Source organism: Oryctolagus cuniculus, chromosome 8 (assembly GCF_964237555.1).
Source record: "Oryctolagus cuniculus chromosome 8, mOryCun1.1, whole genome shotgun sequence".
Lineage (NCBI taxonomy): Eukaryota > Metazoa > Chordata > Mammalia > Lagomorpha > Leporidae > Oryctolagus > Oryctolagus cuniculus.
Window position 1 is genome coordinate 79,467,174 of NC_091439.1, and position 24,837 is coordinate 79,492,010.

General features: G+C 39.6%; 1 long non-coding RNA gene across 1 annotated transcript; it reads left to right on the top strand.

Annotated features, from left to right (window-relative positions):
• The first annotated feature begins 390 nt into the window (after window positions 1-390).
• On the top strand, window positions 391-20,540 carry LOC127483178 (uncharacterized). The gene is made up of 4 exons (XR_007909190.2): window positions 391-548; window positions 15,575-15,613; window positions 19,912-20,061; window positions 20,327-20,540. It is a non-coding gene; the product is annotated as an uncharacterized lncRNA (long non-coding RNA).
• Window positions 20,541-24,837: the final 4,297 nt, after the last annotated feature.

Consider the following 24,837-nt stretch of genomic DNA (forward strand, 5'->3'; position numbering starts at 1 on the left):
ATCAATCTTCTCAAATGGCCAGATTCAAAGTAACCACATGACCATGCCTTTTTCATATTCAAGAGGCTGTATGAAATACCTGATTCACTGGTAGACTCGACTGAAGGGCAATCTTTAAGAAATTATTTGTGGAATAGATTTATTGCATAGGTGTGTTTGAGGGGATGTTAGAATATTGGACAGTCAAAAGGCTCAGTTGATAAAGAAGAAAGTGCCAGAAAATTGTGGAGAATGACAGAACACACAGACTCTTGAAATGGAATGGGATCAAGATAGGGGAAGCCTGGGTCTGGTTAGGAGATATGTGACTGCATCAGTGAAACATAAGCATATGACGTCATAAATAAGAGTGCCAATTGTTAAATCAACAATGGGAGTCACTGGGTTCATGCTCCCCACGCAGGATCTCTGTCCTTAATGTGTTTAACTATGAAACTCAAAAACAACACTACTAGTTGAACAATACCCTATACCTTGTGCGGTTGTGTGAGGGCAGCCTGTTGAAATCCCTGCTTAGTATATACTAAGTTGATCTTCAGTATATGAAGGTAATTGAAAATGAAACGTGATGAAGGGCGGATGGGAGAGGGAATTGGAGAGGGGAGGGCCACGGGAGGGAGGGAGGTTGGGGGGGAAGCCACAACAATACAAAAGTTGCATTTTATATTCTACTTAAAACTATTGGTTGAACTCTGTAATTAATACACAATTACTCTTAGGTGTTTAATTAATGCTATAACTAGTACTCAAATAGTATTTTATACTTTGTGTTTCTGTGTGGAAGAAAAATGTGGAAATCTCTACTTAATATACGCTAAATTGGTCTTCTGTATATAAAGATAATTGAAAATTAATCTTGATGTGAAGAGAAGAGGAGAGGGAGTGGGAGAGGGGAGCGTTGTGGGTGGGAGGGAAGTTATAGGGGGGGAGGAAGCTATTGTAACCCATAAGCTGTACTTTGGAAATTCATGCTCATTAAATAAAAAAAAAGAAAAAAAAAAAAGAAAAAGAAACAAGCATAAAGGTGCTTGTGGCCTGCACTGTGGTGCAGCAGATTAACGCCCTGGTCTGAAGCGCCAGCATCCCATATGGGCGCTGGTTCTAGTCCCGGCTGCTCCTCTTCCAATCCAGCTCTCTGGTGTGGCCTGGGAAAGCAGTGGAAGATGGCCCAAGTTCTTGGGCCCCTGCACCCACATGGGAAAACTGGAAGAGGCTTCTGGCTCCTGGCTTTGGATCGGTGCAGCTCCGGCCATTGCAGCCTTCTGGGGAGTGAACCAGTGGATGGAAGAAGACCTCTCTCTCTCTCTGTCTCTACTTCTCTCTGTAACTTTGTCTTTCAAATAAATAAATAAATCTTTCTAAAAAATGTGCTTGAAATGTTGTTACCATACCATACGGATCAGCGGATTGTCCTCACAGTTGTGTCAATATCTCTTATACTCTGGTCTTAATTGTGTGTTTTACAATTAAGGAAAGGATTCATGCTTAATTGACTTGTGATTTGTTTATCAGACATTCACTGAAAACATGCTATGATCCAGGAACTATCCTGAGCACTTGGAACATGATAATGAACATGGATAGACACAGTCCTACCCAACAATAGTTCCCAGTTTGGAAGGAGATAAAGAGACTACAATCACCAAACACCCAATCAGTCACATATAAAACTGAAGTTGAGGGGCCGGTGCGTTGGCTCACTTGGTTAATCCCCCTCTTGCGGCACTGACATCCCATATGGGCACCAGGTTCTGGTCCTGGTTGCCCCTCTTCCAGTCCAGCTCTCTGCTGTGGCCCGGGAGGGCAGTGGAGGAAGGCCCAACTGCTTATGCCCCTGCACCTGCGTGGGAGGCCAGGAGTAGGCACCTGGCTCCTGGCTTTGGATCGGCGTAGCTTGGACTGTAGCGGCCATTTGGGGAGTGAACCAATGGAAGAAAGACCTTTCTATCTGTCTCTCTTTCACTGTCTAACTCTATCTGTCAAATAAAAAAAAAAAAAAACAAGTTGTGATACATAATATGAAGGAGAAGGAAATGTTATTCTGAGATCAGGTAATAGGATTATGCAGATCAGATAGGATTACCTGAAGAAGCAAACCTTGAATTAAACTTAAGAAGATGTCAAGTTTGTGAAAATTGGGACAGGGAGCAGTTGGCCTTATGGGCTAAAGGAACAGCATGTACAAATGCTCTCAGGAGAGACTGAGTAGAGCAAAAGAAGGGACTTAAAATAGGGCAGGTTCACTGAAGATAGGAGAGGAACAAGACTGATACAGGTGATGAGATAACAGATGTTCAGGGTTTCTGTGAGTCCCTTCAAGGAGTTTTTATTTTATTCAAAGAGCAATAGGAGGCTTTTGAAAGTTGATGCTGCACACAGACCATGTGATTCCACCATTATCCAAGATATTACCCTGTGCATTTAGCGCAACATAAAATTTGACTATATCTGGAGCAAAGAGAGTAAGAAAACAACTAAGGGATCTGGACAAGTTGAAGCTCGAAATCCTTGAGCAAGATTCCTGTAGACAAGCTGAAACCACTGCAATGAACCTGAAACTCAATTGAATATTCTGTGGGTCACCACCACGTGGATGTTTTCCCTGTACAAAATTCACTAAGTTACCACAAATCATACCTCTAAGCTTACCCTTCCATACCCATTAGCCATTTGAGTATTTTCTTGTGTTCTAGCCCTTTGAATGTCCATCACAATTACATAAGTAAAATGAATAGTAATAAGAAATTGATTTAAGGTCTGCCCTAGGATAAAATAATGATTCATGGACATTTGCAGCATTTTATTGTAAGTGTGGTGGAAATGATTATTATCTTTAATGGTTAACTGAGTAATTGATTATTGATAAATGAGTCTCTATTCAAGCCAGGATCTATCTTACATCACCTGGAAAACTATGATGTTACTACTCTTTTAATGACCATTAAGTGGTAAATAAGGAAGTGGAAATGTTTCATAACTTACATATTAAGTATCTTTGGTCATTCAACCACCTCTACAATGAAGGCAATGAGGCAGCTGGGGGTAGGTAGCTGACATAAGGAAAGATCAATGACTGTTTTTTAGAGTTTTATTGGAAGTGCATTATAGATTGTCTTGCTTTTAACATTATTACTTCATTGAATAACAATATATGTGTAAGCCAAGGAGAAAAATTAGTATACAGCTATGCATGACTATCTTGTGACAGGATGAGAGTTACACAAGAAAATGGCCTGCAGAGAAAATTTCAATCCTCCCCTCAGTTCCCCAATCCAATTCAATCAGGATTTGCCATTGGAAAAATAGTAAATTAATGAAGTCTGGCTTTGTGCTCTTCCTTCGTCTTTATTTCCTTGTACCCCTGTCTACTTTCCGATGCCCCCTCACAGTTACTCATTGATCCCCTCTGCTACCCTCTTACTAACCAAAGTTCCATCTCACATATAGTTGCCACACACCACTGAGGTGTTGTTATGCAAATTTCCTCAGTGCCAAAATGATCTCTTCTGCAATCACAATTCTCTATGACAAGTCCCATTCCTTCATATTTCGATCTCAGACCTTAAGAAAGCAATGCAATTAACCTATTTACACCACTTCCCATTAACCTGATTTGAAGTGAATTCATTTCAGCAGAGAATGCCAATTACATGTTGAAAGCATTCCTAATGAGAGGAATTTCAGGTGATGTAACAAGGTGAAATGCAGTTTTGTGGAACTATGCATTAAGGTAGGTAGAATTTTTGCTGAGAGTGATTCTCATACAAAATAAAATAGTTAAGAAGAATACCAATTTTATGGCCAGTGCCGTGGCTCTCTAGGCTAATCCTCCGCCTGCAGCGCCGGCACCCTGGGTTCTAGTCCCAGTTGGGGCGCCGGATTCTGTCCCAGTTGCTCCTCTTCCAGTCTGGCTCTCTGCTGTGGCCCGGGAGTGCAGTGGAGAATGGCCCAGGTACTTGGGGCCTGCACCCGCATGGGAGACCAGGAGAAGCACCTGGCTCCTGCCATCAGATTGGCGCAATGTGCCGGCCATGGTGGCCGCTTGGGGGGTGAACCAACGGAAAAAGCAAGACCTTTCTCTTTCTCTCTGTCTCTCTCTCTAACTCTGCCTGTCCCCCCAAAAAAAAAAAAAAAAAAAAAAAGAGAGAGAGAGAGAGAGAGAATACCAACTTTAAAGTCAAACAGAATTTTATTCAAAACCTGACATTCCCCCCATCAGCTGGGCCACCTCCAAGACGTAAAGTAGACATTATTATCTTGTAAGATTAACGTGAAGATTTGATGAAACATTACATGTATGGTGCTTAGTGCAGCAGCTTGCATATAAATAGTGAAATAATCAAATTATATTATTATTGTTACAGGGTAACTAGGTTATCAAGACATTCCAACTAAGGATTAATATGGACCACTGATAATCATCTATTTTTATAAGAATTGAGAGAATCAACCAAAAATTTAGTGAAGAAGCAAAGAGTTGGACTATCTAAGCATGACAGGCCACAGAATAACAGCCTCTGCCTCCAAGACTAATCTAAAAGATAGCTTGAGAGCTAATAACTTGTTAAAGAAACTATGCTTTTTCCTTGGATCCAAAAGCAAGGGCATTAATTCAATATAATTTGAGAATTTATTCAATATTCAGATATTTATAGCAACCACAGAATTATTTCAGGTGAAGTATTGTAATTTCATTTTTTGTTAGTCATGATGATACAATAACTAAGGAAGTAGTACTCTCATGGTTTTATCAGTGCATTTCTGTCTCTTGTTGTCTTCTCATACTTTTGAAGATCTGAAGTATTTTCTAGCTATGTATGTAGGCCCTATCAAGTTTAAATTTTACCACCCCCTTTCTCTTTTTCTGCTAATTCTAAACTCAGCACCACAGTCTATAGCTTTGATCCTTTCTTTACCCTAAGTCATCCCTTCAATCACTCCTGAGGCTCATGACAAATATTAAGAATAGTTTGATTGGGGTTGGAAAATATCAATTTAGTATATTTTCTCTAAAACCATTTCTGAAAGAAAAAGATAATTTAATGTTCCAAATATACCATCTCTTTTAAAGTGAGAGGAGACAGAATCTAGCCATAAATTCATTACTTCTAACCCTTGACCCCATAGCTCCAAGCCATCCATATATCATACAGTAGAGAGTCAAAGTTCAGAGTCCCTTTAAATCATACATAGCAGTTTCTCTTCTAATAGTCTATTGAAAAGAGCCACCAATCTACTTTAAATGAAAGAAGTCCCTATTTACTACAGCCCCACTGCTGTGCAGGCTTCTGCACTGAAACAAGAAAAAGCATGAGAAAAGGTAATGGCAGAAATATGGAGTAGTAAGAGTGTTTGGCCCTGAAGAGAGAGTAGACAAAGCCATTGCATTAAGGTAATTGTATAATAATGCATTTCCCTACTTGGTATCTACTCAATGCAGTGATATTCAAATTTCGTCCTATTTAATCTAAAGTTTCTGCAGAGTGTTAACAGAAAGCCCAGGAAAAGTTAAGCAGGAAGAGCACGTACATATCCTACAGCTAAGGAGGCTCTGCTTTTCTCACCTGGCATCCATCCATCGATGAGATTACTTCAGAAAGTTTGTGGAAAATTTGAATCAAAAGATCAGCTTATTTAGGTGCAAAAAATTTGAAATTCATACATACAAAGAGTCTTCAAAAAGTTCATAGAAAATACATATTATGAAAAAATTGTACTAAAATATTATTTTTTTCATCTTCCACAAACATTTTTATAACCTCATAAATGATTAAACTAGGAAAAGATAATAGTTCTATTTCTAAAACAGTGTTTGAGACGATTTGATTCAAGGTTCTACAGGATTACATGCATGCCTCAATGTCCAAGAAATAAGCAGAGAAAAATTCATAATGATCTTTGAAACATCTTTAAAATTATTATTCTTTGACTATTGAACTAGAAATTATAACAATCACATAAGGATAGCTGACATGTATCAAGAGCATATCAGGTTCCCAGCATTCTGCCAAGGCTGTCACATTGATATGTATCTTAACTATACAAGAGGCAGGTTACATTACTATCCTCATTTTCAAGTAGAAAACTTGAGGCTCAGGGGACTAAGCTCTTTCCAGGTTTACACAGCCAGAAAGCAAATAACAGGTAAGATAACTGATAAAACAGACAACCTCAAAATTTTAGTGGCTTAACACAAAAGTCATTCACACATCAATTCAATTAAGATGTTTGGTAGATAGTCCTCCACTAGGAGATTCATGGACCCTGGCTTCTTCAATCTTGCAGCTCCCTCCCTAGAGCCTTAGAGCTTCACTGGTTCTCCATATCTTGTCAGCAGACAAATCAAAATGAATAGAGTAATATCTGGGAAGTTTTTAAGAGCCAAACATGGACTGGGACACAATGCTTCATTGGTGAGAATTTGGTCACATGAAGTGCCCAGCTCTAAGGAAAGTTGATAAATACAGTCTGGTTATGTGCCCCAAAAACAGAGTGGAATGGATACTTGCCAATCTCTATCACACTATTAGAGCCAGGATTCAAACTCAGAGACTTAGAATTTTCCAGAGCCCATTACACTATGGAATTAACTTGTACCTAGACATAAAGCAGACATTATAAATTATAATCTCTATGGTCCCAATTTCTGATTCTGGATATTCCCTATAGGAACATGGCCAGTGTGCACTCATTCATTTATTTCTTCAACATATGCTGAACACTTAGTAAATGCAAGACAGATTTATCCATTCAGTGATTGAAAAACTTTTGAAACACTCACTGTATGCCAGGCCCATAGTGGGGCTGCAGCAGTAAACAATCCAGAAACAGTCCCTACCCACGTGGAACTCCCATCTAACAAACCTTAAGTGTATTTATCACACAACACACTCTACTACTATTGACAAAATCACATACTGCTATGTGTTTCAGGCACTTTCATGCTCAGTAAGTTAAGCTTCAGTACCATGGGAATGCAGGAAAACATGCATTTATAATAAGGAGATATATACTGAAATTCCCCTGAAAAGACAGATATCTTACCAAATTTGTCTTTGTATATTTGATACTTTAGTATTTAGCTTGTGAATAAATTTTGGTGTCATACAAAGAGCACTTGACTAGGAATCATGCATTTAGGTTTTGTTCTTACTCTTTACATTCTTCATGCATAACTTGAGTAGGATTCTTCACCACTAAGAGAAATGCTCTGAATCAATTTTGCACTTCCCTTCCATCTTTAAAATGTAAGCTTAACATTTTAGTAGAATGATGTCAGCAAGATGACCAATCAGAGGCCTTAATGCTCATACCCCCAAGACACACACAAACACACACACACACACACACAGAGAGAGAGAGAGATACAGCAAAAACAACAAATATACAAATACATTTTCATGAAGATAACTAAAGGAAAGAACCAGAGTAATCAAAGGAGTACCAGAAATGCTGTAGAGCACAGAAACCCAGCATGGGCATATGACGTTCTCCCTTACATGTGGGAACTAAAATTTTTAAAAATCAAAACCCAAAAAAGAAAGGTCTCAAATAAATAGCCTAACAACCAGTATAATGAGAGTAAATATTTTCAAACTATTCATAAACCAAGGGTTTAATATTCAAAATATATAAGGAACCCAAAAAACTCAACAGCAACAACAAAATAATCTAATATTAAAAAGAGAAAATGATTTGAATAAACATTCTCAAAAGAGGATACACAAATTTCAAAAAGCATGTGTAAAAATAATTAATATCACTAACCATCAGGGAACTGGAAATCTAGATCAGAAAGTGATATCATCTCATTGCTGTTGAATAGCTATAATAAGGGGCCAGTATTGTGGCACAGTGGTTGAAGTCTCCACCAGTGATGCCGGCATCCCATGTGAGTGTCTGGTCCTGTCCCTGCAGCTCTACTTCCTGTCCAGCTCCCTGAGAATGTACCTGGGAAAATATCAGAAGACAATTAAAGTAGTTGGAATCCTGCCACCCACATGGGAAACCCAGATGAATTACCAGGCTCCTAGCTTTGGCCTTGCTAAACCCTGGTTGTTGTGGCCATTTAAGGAGTGAACTAGCAGATGTATGATTCTCTCTCTCTCTCTCTCTCTCTTTCTCTCTCTCTCAGATAGATACATATATCTGTCTTCCCCAAATAAGTAAATAAATTATTTTTAAAAAATAGCTGTAACTAGCACTCTGGCCTCAGAATCAGCCCTTAACACATTCGGATCTGGCTGAAAAGCCCATGAGAGTATTTCAGGCATGGAAAGCCAAGACACTCTGGGGAAAAAAAATGAAATGACCTAAATGAAAGATCTCTGCAAGTGAGATCCCAGTGAAAAGAACAGGTCATCAAAGAAAGAGGTACCTTTCTCTGAACAGAGGAGAGAACTTCCACTTTGACTATGACCTTGTCTAAATATGATCAGAGTTGGCAAACTCAAAAGCCCTCCATAGCCTTGGCAACTCATGACAAGAGCCTAGGGTGATTACTGATGCCAAAAACAAGAGTGTCAATTTGTTAAGTCAACAACAGGAGTCACTGTGCACTTACTCCTCATGTAGGATCTCTGTCCTTAATATGGTGTACATCGTGATTTAATGCTATAACCAGTACTCAAACAGTATTTTTCACTTTGTGTTTCTGTGTGGTGCAAACTGTTGAAAGCTTTACTTAATAAATGCTAAATTGATCTTCTGTATATAAAGAGAATTGAAAATGATCTTGATGTGAATGAAAGGGTAGAGGGAGTAGGAGAGGGGAGGGTTGCAGGTGGGATGGAAGTTATGGGGGGGACAAGCCATTGTAATCCGTAAACTGTACTTTGGAAATTTATATTCATTAAATAAAAGTTAAAAAAATAAAATAGCTGTAACTAAAATGACAAGAAATAAATTCTGGTAAAGTTGCAAAGAAAGGGAACACTTAGCCACTGTTAGTAGAATGTAAATTAGAACAGCCATTATGGAAAACAGTATAGAGTTTCCTCAAAAATTTAAAAGTAGGGGTAGAATTTAGCATGGAAACTTAAGTCCCAGCTCCATTCTCAATTTCAACTTCCTGCTAATGTATACCCTGGATGGCAGCAAATGATGGCTCAAGTTTTTTTTTTTTTTTAAGCTTTATTTATTTATTTATTTGAAAGTCAGAGTTACACAGAGAGAAGGAAACACACACACACACACAGAGAGAGAGAGAGAGAAAGAGAGAGAGGTCTTCATCCATTGGTTCACTACCCAAATGGCCACAATGGCCAGAGCTGTGCCAATCTGAAGCCAGGAGCCAGGAGCTTCTTCTGGGTCTCGCACGTGGGTGCAGGGGCCCAAGGACTTGAGCCATCTTCTACTGTTTTCCCAGGCCATAGCAGAGAGCTGGATTGGAAATGGAGCAGCCAGGTCTTGAACTGGCGCCCACATGGGATGCCGGCACTGCACGCTACTGTTTTATCTGCTATGCCACAGTGTCGGCCCCAGCTCAAGTTTTTAAAACGTCTTTGTGTGGGAGACATGTCTTGGTTTCCAAACTCCCAACTTCAGCCTGGCCCACTTCTGGTCACAGCAGACATTTGGGAAGTAAGCCAACTGACAGGAATCTTTCTCCCTCCGCACCCCATCCTTGTGTGTGTGTGCATGTATGAGTTTGTGCCTTCCTCTCAAATCAATAAAGATGAAAATCTAAATGCAGAGCCTTAATAAGACCCAGCAATCCTACTACTGGGTTTATGTATGTTGGGGGTATAAAGGAAATGAAATCACCATATCAAACAGATGCTGCATCCCATGTTTGTTGAAATAAAGTTCACAATAAAGAAGATATACGGCCGGCACCGTGGCTCACTAGGCTAATCCTCCGCCTTGCGGCGCCGGCACACCAGGTTCTAGTCCTGGTCGGGGCACCGGATTCTGTCCTGGTTGCCCCTCTTCCAGGCCAGCTCTCTGCTATGGCCTGGGCGTGCAGTGGAGGAAGGCCCAAGTGCTTGGGCCCTGCACCCGCATGGGAGACCAGGGGGAAGCACCTGGCTCCTGGCTTCGTATAGTGCGCCGGCTGCGGCAGCCATTGGAAGGTGAACCAACGGCAAAAAGGAAGACCTTTCTCTCTGTCTCTCTCTCTCTCTCACTGTCCACTCTGCCTGTCAAAAAAAAAAAAAAAAAGAAGATATACAATCAACCAAGGTGTCCATCAATGGATGACTAAATAAAAAATATAATATGCAAACATAATATAACATTGCTTAGCCCTGTGTAGAAACAAAATCCTGTCATTTATGGCAACATTTTTTGGAATTGGAAGACATCATATTATGAAATAAGTTGTTGCTGTGGATTTGTTCTGAGAGGAGAAGCGCGGTGGGGGCAAGAATCGTGGAGTAACGACACAGACACCAGGAGTCAGGAAAAAGCAGGCTAAGGTGAGCAGCGAGCACTCGTTTATTTCAGTTGGTACAGCAGCTTATATAGCCGAGGCAGACAGTCAAGGGGCAGTTTATGCCATAACCAATCACTGCCTGTTGCTAGGCAGGCTCCTTTGCCAGGTGTGTTCTGCCACCATTTCCTGAGTAACTGACCGGACATCTTGCTTGCTTGCTAGCACCATCTTGTTACGGCCTTCTCATTCCACAATAAGTCAGGCATATAAAGAACAATATGACATTCTCATTCATATGTAGATAAAAAGTTGATCTCATAGAAGAAATTACAGTAGTGATCACTAGAGGCTAGGAAGTGTAGAGACATGAAGGACCAGAAGAAGGCTGGATAATGGATACTTGAATACAGCTACACAGAGGAATTCGAGTGTACAACACCAAAGGAAGGTAACTACTTGATAATAATGTATTATATACTTTGTAAAGAACTATATATGAGCAAAGTTTAAGCTGCCAGCATGAAGAAATGTTTAAGGAGATGGAAATGCTAATAACACTGATCTGATCATTGTATGTTTTATACATACATTGAATTATCCACCCATGCCCCATAACTATGTACAATTATGTGTTAATTTTAAAAAGAGTTGATTACTTCACAGAGACTCACTCTCGTGAAGAGATTAGTGTAGTTCCCAAGAGAATGTATTGGTTACCGGTGGGAGCAGAGTGCTGCAAAATGAGTTTGGCTTCCTCAGCTCATTCTTGTTTATTCTCACATCGTGCGACCTCTTTTCCAGGTACTCACTTGCTTTCCATGCTCCCATCATGTACTGATCAGTACATAACCCTCATTAGAAGCTGAGCAGAAGCCAGCACTATGTTCTTGGGCTTCCAGAACTGTGAGCTGAAATAAAATTCATGTTTTTATAAATCACCTAGCCCCGAGAATTCTGATACAACAACAGAAAACAAAGACACCATCCATCGATTGATCTTATCTTTTTATTCACTTCAAAATAACATGTAGATATCAGTACACTTTGTCCTATCAATAGTTAATATGTGACTCTATTAAAACCAGAGGTGGAAGTGGATATTGTGCTGCAGTAGGTTAAGCTGCCATTTGGAATGCCCACATCCCATACTGGAGTGTCTAACCCACCTCTGTTTCTGATCCAGCTTCCTGCCAATGAAATGCACCTGGCAGGCAGCCAATCATGACCCAAGTACTTTGGTTCCTAACACTCACATGGGAGACCCAGGTAGAATTCTTATGCCCTAGCTTTGTTCTGATCCTGCTCTGGCTGTTGCAGCCATTTGGGAATTGAACCTGCAGATGAAAGATTTTTTTTTTTTTTGTCTCTATGTCTCACTCTATCAGTCTGCTTTTGAAATAAATAGGCAATTTTTAAAAAATAAAATAAAATTAGAGATGAAGGCTTACATGCAATTTGTTATTTTGTTTCATTTTGGTTTGGATTTAAAATACAATTAATACACAGATTTTAAATATACCATTGATAAGTTTTGATAAATGAGACACCTTAGTATCCAAATTCTCATCAAAACAGAAAATATTAATGTCATCATGTAAAGTTGTCTGTTTCCCTGTTCCATTAATCCCTGATTTTATACCTCCAGAAGTATCTTTTTTGTTTTTCACCACAGGTTAGCTTTACGTGTTCTAAAACTTCGTACAAATGGAGTCACATGTACACTTGTGAATGTTTCTTTCTTTCAACATAATAATTCTGATATTTATTCATGCTTTTATTTGTATGAACAGTTTTTATTGCTTTTTATTGCTGACTAATAGTCCATGAATATATTATACCATGTTTGTTCATTCTCCTTTTGATGGACCCCTGGATTGTTTCCAGTTTTGCAATATTGTGAATGATACTGCTATGAATAGTCATAAAAGTCTTTATGTAGATATATGCTTTTATTTATCCTGAATGTATGCCTAAGAGTGAGATTGCTAGTCAAAAAATAAGTGCATATTCATTTTTTCAGAACTACCAGAAAATCTTCAATGGTTGTACCATTTACAGTCCCACTAGCAATATATAAGTTACAGTTGCTCCTCATTCTCATCAACATTTAGTGTTGTCTGTTTCTTAATTTTAGCCATTCTTGTGTGCATTTGATAAAATGTATTGTGATTTCTATTTACATTTCTCTGATGTGGTGATGTTTAGAACATTTTCATATGTTTATCAACTAATTGTGTACCTTGTTTATGAATTATCCATTAAAGCCTTTTGCTGGGCCAGCGCCGCGGTTCAACAGGCTAATCCTCCGCATTGCGGGGCCGGCACACCGGGTTCTAGTCCCAGTTGGAGCACCAGATTCTGTCCTGGTTGCCCCTCTTCCAGGCCAGCTCTCTGCTGAGGCCCAGGAGTACAGTGGAGGATGGCCCAAGTGCTTGGGCCCTGCACCCCATGGGAGACCAGGAGAAGCACCTGGTTCCTGGCTTCGGATCAGCGTGGTGTGCCAGCCGCGGCGGCCATTGGAGGGTGAACCAATGGCAAAGGAAGACCTTTCTCTCTGTATTTCTCTCTCTCACTGTCCACTCTGCCTGTAAAAAAAAAAAAAAATCCTTTTGCCTGCTTTTTATTCAATTGCATCAATTGCATATCTTATTATTGAGAAGTCTTTATATATCCCAATACTAGCCTTACAAAATTTTTCCTGTCTGTAGCTTGCCTATTTATTTCTTTTCTTTTCTTTTTTTTTTTTTGATGGGTAGAGTTATAGACAGTGAGAAAGAGATAGAGAGAGAGAGAGAGAGAGAGAGAGACAGAGAGAAAGGTCTTCCTTCCCTTGGTTCACTCCCCAAATGGCTGCTACGGACCATGCTACACCGATCCGAAGTCAGGAGCCAGGTGCTTCCTCCTGGTCTCCCATGCGGGTGCAGGGCCCAAGGACTTGGACCATCCTCCACTGCACTCCCAGGCCATAGCAGAGAGCTGGACTGGAAGAGGAGCAGCCGGGACTAGAACCCAGTACCCATACGGGATGCCAGCACCGCAGGCGAGGATTAACCATCTGAGCCACGGCGCCAGACCAACCTATTTACTTCTTTTTTTTTTTTTTTAACTTTTATTTAGTAAATATAAATTTCCAAAGTACAGCTTATGGATTACAATGGCTCCCCCCCATAACTTCCCTCCCCCTTGCACCCCTCCCATCTCCTGCTCCCTCTCCCATTCCATTCACATCAAGATTCATTTTCAATTATCTTTAAATACAGAAAATCAATTTAGTATATATTAAGTAAAGATTACATCAGTTTGCACCCACACAAAAACACAAAGTGTAAAATATTGTTTCAGTACTAGTTATAGCATTAATTCACATTGGACAACACATTAAGGACAGAGATCCCACATGAGGAGTAAGTGCACAGTGACTCCTGTTGTTGACTTAACAGTTTGACACTCTTGTTTATGGCGTCAGTAACCTCCCTAGGCTCCAGTCATGAGTTGCCAAGGCTATGGAAGCCTTTTTTTTTTAACTTTTATTTAATGAATATAAATTTCCAAAGTACAGAATATGGATTACAATGGCTTCCCCCCCATAACGTCCCTCCAACCCACAACCCTCCCCTTATCCACTCCCTCTCCCCTTCCATTCACATCAAGATTCATTTTCGATTCTCTTTATATACAGAAGATCAGTTTAGCATACATTAAGTAAAGATTTCAACAGTTTGCTCCCACGCAGAAACATAAAGTGAAAAATACTGTTTGAGTACTAGTTATAGCATTAAATCTCTGTGGGGAGCAACTCGGACTAGACTAAGTTACTGGAATTAAGATTTATTCTATGCATCTGCTCTCCCACAATATGGCGCTGGGAGAGGAGTAAACAACTTCTACACAGCCGCCTCTCGCCAATTTGACTGATGAGCTGCAAGAGCTGATCTTGCTCCTGATTGGAGGAGAGCAGCGTGCTCAGCGTGTGGGTAGCAGAGTTGGGATTGGTGGAAGAGGACTATAAAGGAGGAGAGAGACAACATGCACCAGGAACATCCGGATAACATCTGAGCAGCCCCCGAGAGAGCTGGCCGGCTGTGTGCCGCTCCCCCGCGGAAGTGGGGAAAGTGGCAGGGGGAGCCGCCCCTCCACGGAGGTGGAGGGATCGGCAGCCAACCCGGGAAGGACCAGCAGCAAACCCGGGAAGAGCCGAGCAGATGAAAGAACAGCGCAGGGTCTAGTGTCGTTCCTCCGCGAAGAGGGGGAGCGACAAATCTCAATGTACAGCACACTAAGGACAAAGATCCTACATGAGGAGTAAGTGCACAGTGACTCCTGTTGTTGACTTAACAAATTGACACTCTTGTTTATGGCATCAGTAATCACCCTAGGCTCTTGTCATGAGCTGCCAAGGCTATGGAAGCCCCCTGAGTTCACCGACTCTGATCATATTTAGACAAGGCCATGGTCAAAGTGGAAGTTCTCTCCTCCCTTCAGAGAAAGGTACCTCCTTCTTTGATGACCCGTTCTTTCCACTGGGATCTCGCTCGTGGAGATCTTTCATTTAGGTTTTTTTGTTTGTTTGTTTGTTTTTTCCCCCAGAGTGTCTTGGCTTTCAATGCCTGAAATACTCTCATGGGCTTTTCAGCCGGATCTGCATGCCTTAAGGGCTGATTATGAGGCCAGAGTGCTGTTAGGACATTTGCCATTCTATGGGTCTGCTGTGTATCTCACTTCCCATGTTGGATCGTTCTCTCCCTTTTTGATTCTATCAGCTAGTATTTGCAGACACTATTCTTGTTTATGTGATCCCTTTGTTTCTTAGTCCTATCATTATGATCAATTGTGAACAGAAATTGATCACTGGGACTAGTGAGATGGCATTGGTACATGCCACCTCGATGGGATTGAATTCGAATCCCCTGGTATGTTTCTAACTCTACCGTTTGAGGTAAGTCAGCTTGAGTATGTCCCGAATTGCACATCTCTTCCCTCTCTTATTCCCACTCTTATATTTAACAGCGATCACTTTTCAGTTAAGTTTCAGCACTTAAGAAGAATTGTGTATTGATTACAGTATTCAACCAAAAGTATTAAGTAGAACAAACAAAAAAAAAAATACTAACAGGGATAACATATTAAGCTGTTCATCAACAGTCAGGGCAAGGGCTGATCAAGTCACTGTTTCTCATAGTGTTCATTTCACTTTAACAGGTTTCCTTTTTGGTGCTCAGTTCTTAACAGTGTTTTTGGGTAAGCAGAAATTTTAATGCAGTAGTACCAGTTTTCTTTCATTTTATGTGGCTGTCTATATTCTCCTATGTTTTATCCTAAAGGCTGATTTAGGTTTTACATTTGTGTTCAGGATAAACCTCCAGTTTGTATTTTTGTAAGTATGAAGTCAGACACCAACTTGTTCTAGAACTAGTTAGTAAAAAAATTTCTATTGCCCCATGGATTTCTTTGGTGAATTTGTTAAGCATCAGATGATGATATAAATGTGTAGGTTCTATTTTTGAATTCTCTACTCAACTCTGTTTCTTTTCTTATATTCTGTACTCAACTCTATTTCTTTTCTTATAAAGATTTATTTATTTATTTGAAAGTCAGAGTTACACAGAGAAAGGAGAGGCAGAGAAGAGAGAGAGAGGTCTTCCATCTGCTGATTTACTCCCCAGATGGCTGCAACGGCCAGAGCTGCACCAATCCAAAAGCAGGAGCCAGGAGCTTCTTCCTGGTCTCCCACATGGGTGCAGGGGCCCAAGAACCTGGGCCATTTTCCACTGCTTTCCCAGACCATAGCATAGAGCTGGATGGGAAGAGCTGGATGGGCGCCGAGACTAGAACCGGTGCCCATATGGGATGCTGGCGCTTCAGGCCAAGGCTTTAACCCACTGTGCCACAGTGCCAGTCCCACCATTTATTCTTACTTTACACTTTAAGTGTTTAATTATATTTGGAAAAAAACATAGTCTTCATCATATCATAAAAAAGTTCACTAATGCTCTGGAAATCAAGAGCTTATAGAATTAAAATTCATAAAATGTTTAGTTCTGAACCAAAAGTTAATGAGTCATTATTAATGAGACCAGCAGTATATATAATATTAGAGAGTTAAAGAAATAGTATTTGTGGTGTTTACGAGTGCCCTGAAAGAGATGTTTTTTTTAGCATAAGATAGTCTATGGTTATTTTAGCAATACACAGGAGATGTAAGCGTTTGCCTAAAAGTGTGCACAACTGCAAAAACAAACATTAATCATAAAACCAGGATTCAGCTGTTTCCAGAGGGTAGATAAAACTTCCTTTCAAAATGTAATGATCATAAGTCAGAATCAGATTGCTTGTAGATTGTGTCCACAAGCATTGCTAGAATGTGGACTTTGATTTGGGTAGGAGTAGGGGAGTCAGAGTTAGAAGCATTCTTCAGTAAAGAATGAAAAATTAAAAATCTCGAAACCAAAGGTTTGTGATGACTTCATTTATTATTTAAAAACAAATATCTTTGAAATGAAACACTGCAATTCAAGCATTATTTGGCCCCAGAATTTTACTAGTACCTAACATACGGATGGTAACTAGCACACTAAATGCATTAAAAATCATATATGTATTAGAGGGATAGAAGTCAAGAAACAGAAGGGACCCTAAGCTGAACAAATCAAGGATAATTTAATAGATGGATAGCTCACAAAATTGTAGAGCACCAAAATTTAGCAAAAGCAACAAGAGAGGCTGCATACAATACGGAGGGAGTAGATAGCAGACATAAGCAGAGACAGAAAGAGAGAGGGAGGGAGGGAGGGAGACAATTATGGAAAGGGTCAAATGTGCTGGTGTCAGAGAACCAGTTAAACCATGGAAATAAATACTCTGGCCTCACTCTTTCCTATCCTTCAAGTTGCCAATCCCAAATGGAAATCAGCGGACCAAAGAGCTCATTGGTGTAGTCCAATGCATCCATCTCTGCATTAAGCTTGCAGGGATATACAAAAACTATGCATGAGAGATGTGTCCTAGTTATTTTTACTGATAGAGTTACCCATATTATAATTTTTAAAGTTAGGGTGTCATTGTTCTAAATGACTACACTACATTTTGTGACTATGCTAGGAAAAAAGCTAAGGCTGTCTACATCTACGAACAGTGCTGACTCTAATAGGAAAATGTGTTCTACATATGGGAAGGGAGAGTGTAGCATTTGGGTCATGTGTTTGTCATCTGCACTTCAGGTTATAAGGCCTCAAATCCTCTTCCTGGATTTTATTTACATTCATTCATAGATTCATTGTTTCAGGTAACACCCAGATTTATTTAAGATTCATTTACACATTTAAGATTTATTTACACATATGAAAGTCAATGTTGCAGACAGAGGGAGAGACAGAGAGGGCTCCTCCACCCACTGGTTCACTCCCCCAGATGGCAACAAAGCCAGCACTGGGCCAGAGCAAAACCAGGAGCCAGGAGATTCATCCAGATCTCATGTGGGTGGCAGGGGCCCATGCAGTTGGACCATCCTCTGCTGCTTTTCCAGGCCATTAGCAGGGAGCTGAATCAGAAGTGGAGCAGCTGGGACTCGAACAAACACCATATAGAATGCCAGCATCACAGGTGGCAGCTTTACCTGCTGTACCACAACTGGCCCTAAGAATGATTTTTATAAAATGATCTCTGGCCTCAAGATTCTGTAAGTTTTTAAACAGAGACAGATATACAGTTAATATGTAGCACAGCACTGGAACCATTCTGAGAAATCAAAAGTTAGTTTCAATGGTGTTACAAGGAAACAATGAGAGATTGGAAGATGGTCAAAATTATTTTATGTAAATAAGCAAGATGAATAAGTTCTAGAGACTTACTATAAAATAATATACCTACAATCAACAATACTGTATTGTACAATCAAAAGTTTAGGAGAGTAGATCTATGTTAAATATTCCTACCACAATGAAAAAGATTAATCTTTAAAAAAGAATTCTTTGATGTAGGTATTTGGTTTGGGAAAACTGAAGAAGATAAGTAAACTATTTCATGCAATTGGCTTTCATACAATTTCATGGGAAAAATGAATTGATAACTTTGGGGAACTGGAAATACTTCAGCACAGCCAAGACTTAGGGTAAAGATGAGAGATAGAATATAAGGAAACTGCTAACGTAGCCAGGTCAAGATGGCACAAAGCCTCTATTATTAATCTAAAATGTGGAATCGTTTATCTGCACCATAAAAACTGAACCCTTAGTCTGGGTAACTCTCAATTTACTTGAATCAGTTTCCTCAATTGGAGAATAAGATGTCATATGTCATAACACACAGTCAATCGAAAAACCCATTCTGAACCTTAATGTCAATTTCTACCCCTATTTTTTGGGAAGGGACCATTTTGGGGTTTGGGGTTTGAGGCAGCAGGTTGAGCCACTGCTTGGAACACCTTCATCCAATATCAGAATACTGGGGTTCGAGTCCTAGTCCCTCTACTTCTAACCCAGCTTCTTGCTAATGTGTACCCTGGGAGACAGCAAATGATGGCTCAAGTACTTGTGTTCCTGTGGGAGACCTAGACTGAGTTCCAGGTTTCTGGCTTTGACTTGACCCAGCCCTGGTTGTTGAGGGTATTTGGAGAGTCAACGAGTGGATGGAAGATTTCTCTCAATCTCTCTCTCCTCTCTCTCTCTCTCTCTCTCTCTCTCTCTCTCTCTCTCTGCCTTCCCTCTATTTATCTCTGTCTTTCTCTCTGTATCTCTGTCTTTGAAATAAAAATAAATGAAAAAAATTTTTAAGTTACAATTTTGTCTCAAGGTCAATTTTGAGTGTTATGGAATGCTCTGATTCTTTAAGGATGTTTAGGCTTCTTCGGGTAAACCATATGGCTGAAATTAGGTTATTAGGATTCAAATTTATATATCAACTAACTACACCAATTATATAAAATATTCCACTCCATTTATTGAATGCACTCCTACAAAAAGTTCTCAGTCCTGTCACAAAAGAAAGAGAACCAAGATGTTTTCATGGACATGAGACATCTGCACAATACCGAAGTCCTAGTAATTCAACAATTTCCCAGTTAATTGACTTATATTGGTATGGGAGAATTGGCTTCGGCATGTTTTATTCCTAAAAAACACAAGAGGCTGATTAATTTGCCTTCTCTATGCTGATATATACTAGCATCAATGTGCCTGATTTTTATCCTGCCCCATCCCAAAATAGCTGTTAATTGTATGGAGCAGTTTAGAGAGCACACTGGCTATTTGACAACTCAAATGCATAAAGAAATTCAATAAGGATGGTTTGCATGGAACAATGGAGTAAAGAATAAATTCTGAGAGCACTGAAAGTCAAAGTTGACCTCTTAAAGGAGTACATCAAATGAATGAACAATAAATTTTCTGTAAGGCAAACCAAAGCATATTTTATAAAGCAAGAATTGTCTCTCCTGAATACTCAACGAGGTACCTAATGGGTCCAATTTTTTCCCAATATAATTCTCACAGACTGTATCTGTTCCTTCCCTAGCATATTCACTGGCACTCATATTTCATTAGGTTATTCTCGATCAATATTCCTCCTATGACTTGCTAAAGGCACCACCAAGAGGAAAGAAGCACATGGAAGACTTGCCAGCAAATAGATCCTGTTGAGGACAAATTGAGTGTTACATGGACACTTAAGAACGTCAAGGCAAATAGAGGAAGGTAACTTTCTACTTCTACATTCTCTCTTCAAGACAAGCCCGTGGATCTTATTTAGATAAGACCATTAGCACCAACATCCTCTAAGGAGTTTTCATAGTTGGCACTCAAGGTGGGGGAGCTTCTTTAAATTCTACTACCCGTCTCAAGTGTCAGTGGTTATAAGTGCTGGACCACCCTGAGCCTGCAGGAATCCAGTGGAGGAACAGCAAGGAGGTAAGGAATACCTCTGTCCCTGAGATCATATGATCATATGCCTTTTTTCCAGAAATCAAGAAGTACCAGGGAGCGAATGCTGATGTCGCAATAGGCCTCTTAAAACTCTCATTGCCTTCTCTCAACCTCACCCAGGCCCCATCATGAAGTTGTGAGATCTACCGATACTGCACCTGTTACAAACTAAAACAACAAACAAAAAGCTGAAATAAAAATTAAAGCAATAAAAGAATATAAAGGAAAATGAAATGTCTATAAAAAATTGAAAAGGTAAAAAATAAAAATCGTGAGATTCTCAGAGTGTCTCCATGGGCTTTCAGTTATTCATCCTCAACTTATTTTTTGCTATAACCTATGAATCAGTGAAACTAAAGGATTTGCAGATGGATTGATTATGAACTAACTATTTATCCTTATTGCATCAGAGAAGTAATTTTATGCATATAAATTCTTTTACAATTGCCTCCACTTGACTTTGGAGGAGTTCACTGCTGATTGGGAGAAGGCCATCAATAAGTGACACTTGCATTTCATTCATTTCACAGATTTTTAAAGACTTGGAGCAATAGCTCAATGCCATTGAAATCAAAATTTTTTTTTCAGCAGATTTCTCCTAATTGTTTTTATTTTTTTCAGAGTGAAAACATGGTGAAATCATCATCTGTTTTTATTTCATTTTTATTTTAAGCAGATTACATGTAAGGGGATTAAAGAGAGAGGAGGCATTTATTAAAAGCCAACCATGTGTCAAAAATTGTGCTAGCCTGTTTATCTATATTAATTCTTAAATTCTTTCTGAGGGCATAATTTCTTTATCTGTTTTACTAATAAAAAACTCAGAGATGCGTAAGTGTTTGCCCAAGGTCAGATAGCCAATTAGTGACAGACAGGGCAGTGTTCAAATTCACAAGCATCTAACCACAAAATCCATCCTCCTTCCATGACTTCACTGTCTTCAGCTTTTTGGGATACAACGCAATCTATTTTACATTTCTATGAAAAGATTTTTTTCAAGGCTCTTGAAATAACCTGAGACTGTTTACTGCACCCTGAAAGTCTTATGAAGCATATATTTTCTAAACTCTCAATTTCCTACCTGTTTTTTTTTTTTTTAAACAGGACCAAGTTAAGTCTGTGCCCACCAGGGTCTGTGGACAATGTATTCAAAGTCTTACTTGACTCTGAAAACACTAGGAAGCCAGTGTTCCCTCAGGGAGGGGGCACTGAAATCAGTAAGTTTGGTTATGTGCCACTGTGCTGACTGCTGACCAGTTTTTTTCAAATTTCAGTTATTTTTATCATTCATACCATGTTTGCTAAATCTAAACGATGCCATCCTATTATTATTCATTTAATATATTTTTAACAATTTTCATCTGACTCACTTTTTTTTTGTCTTGTTCTTTTTTTTTTTTTTTTTTTTTTTTTTTTTGGTCAGGCAGAGTGGACAGTGAGAGAGAGAGAGACAGAGAGAAAGGTCTTCCTTTTCCGTTGGTTCACCTCCCAATGGCTGCTGCGGCCGGCACGCTGCGCTGATCTGAAGCCCGGAGCCGGGTGCTTCTCCTGGTCTCCCATGTGGGTGCAGGGCCCAAGCACTTGGGCCATCCTCCACTGCACTCCCTGGCCACAGCAGAGAGCTGGGCTAGAAGAGGAGCAACCAGGACAGAATCCGGCGCCCCGACCGGAACTAGAACCCAGAGTGCTGGCGCCGCAGGCAGAGGATTAGCCTATTGAGCCACGGCGCTGGTCTTACTTTGTCTTGTTCTAAGGAACAAAATAAAAGTTTAATGTATAGAGGGATTTTTTTTCAATTTTTTTTAACTTTTATTTAATAAATATAAATTTCCAAAGTACAACTTTTGGATTATAGCAGCTTTTTTCTCCAATAACCTCCCTCCCACCCGCAGCCATCCCATCTCCAACTCTATAGAGGGATCTTTAAAAACCTTATGGAAAATTCACATTATGAAAAAGCTATGCATGAGCTTTAAACTTTTTCCATTAAAATAAATTTATCTTTTAAATGCATTTTGCACAAACTCGTTGAAGCCCTGACATATTTTATATGTAGAAGAAAAATAGATAATACTCAAATCATACATAATTAGTAAAATGAGAGATGTTTGTTCATGCTCCATCCAAAATCACACATTGGGAAGCCCCAAAATTACTTAGCTGTATTTTGTCTACTTGTTTATGTGCCACTTGTCCCTGATGTTAGTGTGTACATCCATTCATTCACTCCTTCATTCAAAAACACTTATTGAGCACCAGCTCTGTGTTCGATATTGTTGTGGAGATGGACAGCCGTGTACAGAATGATTGGCCAAGGAGAGAATGATTACGTTGAAACCAGACAGGAAGCTACCGGGATATTAGAGTAAATCAAGAGAACTGAAATGAAGTGAATGAGAGCAAAGTGGAATAGAAAAAATAAGTTTAAGGAGCAGTTCAGAAGCAGGAACAATTGAACTCACATTGACTTCAATTTGTAATGTGGGAAAGGAAACAATGTAGAGATGGCCCTAAAATCATTCAAATATTTTAACTGCATTAATTGTAATTCTTTCTGGCTTCTTTAACAATCTTAAAGATAATTGTGAATTCATAAGTAATGGAGAAACACTGGGGGCAGGAAGATTTTGCTTAAAAGCAGATATTCTATTTAACAAATCTAGCAAACTAGGTGGTGTTAGCCATAGCCCAACCAGAACAGATCCTGAAGAGGATCTGGAGGTCTGGCTGAGCTGGGCCAAGGGAGGTTCCAGAAAGGTTTGAGTAGTAAGAGGCTCAGGGTTTAGGTATTTACCTAGCAGTATAGAAACATTTCAAGAGTGTACCAATGGTTGCAAACGCATGCATTATCATCTTTGCTTAAATCTCATTAATGGTCCCTATCTCTTTCAGAATGTGGCCTAAAGCCTTGCCATGATGTCCAAGGCCAGGAACATGCACTTCGCTTGCTACATCCCGGCTCCAATCCTTCACCTTATGTCCACTCCCCAATCTGAAGTTCTAAGCCCTTAATCATATCATGCCTCCTACTACAAGACTTTCAATACAGCTATCCATCAGGCTGGCACACTCATCTGCCCCTCCAGGCAGCTCACTCCTGGTCAACCTCCCAGTCCCACCTTGGATGTGGCATCCTTGTGGAGATTTTCCCCATCCTACCATAGCAAGACAGGTGTTCACCTCACATGTAGTCACAACTCCATATACTCCTCCTTGATACCATTCAAAGCAACTGAAACTAAATAATGTCTTGGGGAATCTCTTGTTATGCTCCATGAGGACAAGAACCTCCCAAAGCCTCACAGAGAGCTTGCTGTTCCAAGGGTACTGAAAAATTGTGACTCAAAAAGTTTTTCCTCTGCAAAAAGAGAGGCAATACTGCTTATTTACTCACCATTGTTGATTATAGGGAGGTCTGGGACATTTGCATGGAAATAGAACTAATACCATATGCCAGGTACTGACCTCATAATTTATTTTTATATCATTTAAGCATCACTATACCCTGAAGAGTAGATATTATCATCCCTAATGTTTTTAGAAGAAGAATATGAGGCTTAAAGAGGTAAAGAGACTAGCTTCAGAGTCATTCTGCTATTAGTTGATTTAATGGGGATTTAAAAATCTGTACCATGACTGCTTTCCAAGCTTGGTTATTGAATCCTTGGCATTGGCAACTTCACCATGACTACAAGCAGGTAACAGATAATGAAAAGGTGGGGAATTTTGCTAGGAACTCTTTCATTGGGAAGAGACAGCTGGTGGAACGTCATGAAGAGATCACCCAAATCAGTCAGTGAGGGGGGGAGGGCATTGTAGTAACTGATGCCATGAAATGATGTCCTTGACCCAGCAAAAAGATTAATTTACTGTCAAGGAACTCTGTATAATAAGGAAGTGTGTGTATATTTTAGAAGGTTTTAATTAAAATCAGCTATTTTTTAATAGTGCTTTGGATGTCTGGCAAACCTATCTCTTCTAAATCAATAAGGCATTGCTGTGCTTCAGACTAGACCACACACTTTGGCTCAAAGTGTTTTGTCCCCTTCCAAGCTAAGGAGACATAAAGATCCAACAAGATAGACACCTAATCCATTGATAACCAATCTGATTAAGGTGCCTTTTCCTGTAAAACTGATGGGTATTGATTCATTTACAACCAATTAGAGGCCTTTGCCTGAGAAAAAACACCCTTATGCTATTAGAACTGAACCTTGTAAAACAGGTGAAAACAAAAGTTGAAAAAAAATGTTGTGACTCATCCCCATGATGCCTGTAAAAATTCACCTCTTTGCTCTCATTTGTTTCCTGGCATTTATAGTTGTGTGGAGCTGCAATTTCACTCCATTCAGCTGTTTGCTCTAAATCTGAGATTTCTAATGGGAACCTTGTCTCATGAAAAAAATCCACTATTTTTGTCAATACAGATGTATTACAAACTTCATATGATCATGGTTTTCTTCAAATTTCCTGTGGGAGTACGGCACTGAGTATACGATGCATTGTTAAAATGTTTGGTATTTAAATAAGGTGACTATGCCCAAAGAC